The following is a 3,226-nucleotide window of genomic DNA, read 5'->3' as shown; positions in this document are numbered from 1 at the left end:
GAAAGATTTAGAGGTGCCTTAATTTCTTACAGGGCTCACAATGGAGTTTTCCTTAGGTGGTTGTGATCAGTTTCCAACGGTACTATTATTTCTTTAACCAAAAGCTGATAGGAGCAGAGAATGACCTAATAATGGTAATAGTCGTAGCTGTAATTTTTAAGAAATTACAAGATGTCAGTCAAGGTGCAAACAATCTTATACATAATATTATATTAAATCCCCACACCAGAATGATAATTATCAGTTTTTCAGAAGTGTAAACTGGAGCTTAGAAAGGTCACTCAGCCCAAAATGCCAGAGGTAGAATTAAAACCTGCAGTTTTAACCATTATGTTCTATTCACTTGGAATTCATTCTTCCCAAATGCACTTATTCTTCAAGTTTTGTCTATTTTACCTTTTAAATACTTATTAAATCTACTCTAATAGATTTAATGGATATTCTTCATCCATATCCATCCCTAGTTCATACAGTCTTTATTTTGTTGCTGAACATTGCAAAAGCCTTATACTTGGAGATTTCCAGCATGGTAGAGTGAAGAGGTCACCATATTCTATCTTCAAAAGGCAACTCTAAGACTAGAAAATTACCAAAAACAACCATTCAGAGCCCTTGAAATTGTCAATGATTTAAAGTAAACTGAGAGGCAGTGATTAGTGAAAAACTGCTAAACTTCAGATAAGGAGAGTTGGAATCTAAGGCATTATTACCCATAGCCGCATCCATTTATATAATAGCAAAACTTATGACATAAATCTATACCAATAATTGTATAAAATGTTAACAAACTAAGCACTCAAAGCAAATGCACACATTGTCAGAGTAAAAAAAAAAAAAAATTAAGATCCAACTCTATACTTGCTATAAGAGACACACTGTAGGTTCAGACTCAACAGATGGAAAGTGAAAGGATAGAAAAATATACCATGCAAACAGTTAAGACAGATAAATTACTAGAGATAAAGTGGAACATTTCATAGGGATAAAAAGGTCAATTTTCCTGAAAGATATAACAATAATACATTAGCACCCGCAAATGTGTTAAGTTAAAACCAACAGAAGAGAAAGGAGAAACAGACATTTGAACACTAATATTTGGAGACTTCTAACCCCCACTCTCAAAAATCAATACCCAACTGAACAGACAGTTGGGAAGGATATAGAAGACTTAAGCAACACTATTCACCACCTTGATCTACCTGACATTTTATTTAATTAATTAATTAATTTATTTATTTATTTATTAGGTGAGGCAACCCTTGGTTGACCTCACAGATTGCAAGGATCTTGTCAGTTTACAATCCCTTATTTTTTTATTTTTTATACCTACAGCATCTGGTCTTCCTAGGTAGTCTCCCATTCAAGTACTAACCAGGCCCGACTTTGCTTAGCTTCTGAGATCAGATGGGATCGGGCTTGTTCAGGGTGGCATGGCCGTCGACTCTCTACCTGACATTTTAACCAATAGAGAGTTGAATACATATTTATTCATGTATTCTCCAGGTTAGACAATATATGAAGCTATAAAAAGTTTCAATTTTTAAAAGTATCAAAATCATACAAACTATGTTCTCTGAACATAATGAAATTACATTAGAAATGAATCAAGCCCTAAGCATTACTCCTATTTATGATCTAAATGGATATGGCTACACGTAATGGCTAAAATTAGAGTTCACTAGATTTTATAACTTATTCATCTGTACCTTATTTATGTATAAGGATAAGTATCTCTAAAATATTTAAGCTACCACTTATGTAGAATACTATTAATTCTATTATTAATATCCACTATATAAATTAATGAGAATTAATCTAATCGATTGAGTCATAAAATATTTCTTGAGTGCCTACTATGTGTGTCCTATTGTTTTTGTTTTTGAGGATAAAGTAATGGACAAGGACAAACTAGGAAATATTCTTTGCCCTTCACTTAGTTTACATTTTCAAGAATGATTAAAGAAATAAATTAATTAATAAGTAAATCTAATGTATATTAAAAAGCAGTAAATGTTATGTGAAAATATTAAATAGGGTATGGGGATAAGGAATACTGGGACAACGGGGTACAGTTGAACATTTAAAATTGGGTAAAACTTCCTTGATAAAGTGATATTTGAACAAAAGCTGGGGGGAATGAGCCTTGTAAACATCAGGAGGAAGGAGACTTCAGGTAGAAGAAACAGTAAGTGCAAAGGCTCTGGCATATTGGCAGAAGGGCAGGAAGGACATTGTGTTGGCAGAAGAATGAACTGGGGGGAGGATGGCAGGAGATAAGATCAGAGAGGTAAGGGGGCTAGCTTGTGTGTTAAGGACCGTTTTACTGAGTGAGCCATTGGAGGGTGGGGATTGAAAAGAGGAATAACATCTTTTAGATTTCAGTTGTTAAAAGAACGTTCCAACTGATGTGATGAAAAGAGATGTAGGAGGCCAAAGATGGTAGCAGAAAGGTAGATTAGAAGGCTACTGCAATTGTCCATGCAAGAGGTGCTGGAGCCTTGGATTGGGAGAGACTGCTGGAAGTAGTGAGACATGGATGAATTCTATATACACAGTGTTGTGAAGGAAAAGCAAAAAATCTCTTAACACCCTGGGGATGTGGAATAAGAAAATGAAAGAAGTTAAAAACAACTCAAAGAATGAAAATCTATTTTGTACATTCATTTTGGTAATAAGCAAAGCCTCTGCCATTGCCTGAAGCACTTGTGGAAGCTCTGGAGTGTGTCCTATCTAATTAAGTGCTCTTCGATCACTCCCATCCCAAGCATTACTCATTAGGGTAACTGATGGCCTTTAGAGTAGGGGTTGGCAAACCTTTTATGTAAAGAGCAAGACAGCAAATATTTAGGCTTCGCAAAGCAGACTGATCTCTGCTACTGTGGCATGAACGCAACCGTAGACAATATGTAAACAACTGAGTTTAACTGTGTTCTAAAAAAACTTTATTTACATAAACAATTAGCAGGCAGAAATTAGTATGCATGCCATAGTTGACCAACTCCTGCTCTGTGGTGCGGCTTAAATGTAATGTCTCACTGTCATAAAGTACACTTATTGATTTCCTTGTTCCTTGAATAATCCAAATTTTTTGTTCCCTTGGCTTCTAATGCTCTTCCCTCAAATTCTCACATGATCTTTTACATCACTTTACTCAAGTCCCTGTTCACAAGTCATTTCCTCAGAGAGGACTTTCTGTCTAAAATAGCAACCTCTTCTCCCTCTTTCC

General features: G+C 35.2%; 1 pseudogene; it reads right to left on the bottom strand.

The window, feature by feature from the left end:
• Positions 1 to 1,323: 1,323 nt before the first annotated feature.
• Positions 1,324 to 1,442, bottom strand: LOC112479103 (annotated as a pseudogene).
• Between the last annotated feature and the right edge of the window lie 1,784 nt (positions 1,443 to 3,226).

The sequence above is a fragment of the Pteropus alecto genome, unplaced genomic scaffold (assembly GCF_000325575.1).
Source record: "Pteropus alecto unplaced genomic scaffold, ASM32557v1 scaffold33, whole genome shotgun sequence".
NCBI classification, from domain to species: Eukaryota; Metazoa; Chordata; class Mammalia; order Chiroptera; family Pteropodidae; genus Pteropus; species Pteropus alecto.
This window is presented reverse-complemented; position numbering and strand designations above follow the sequence as displayed.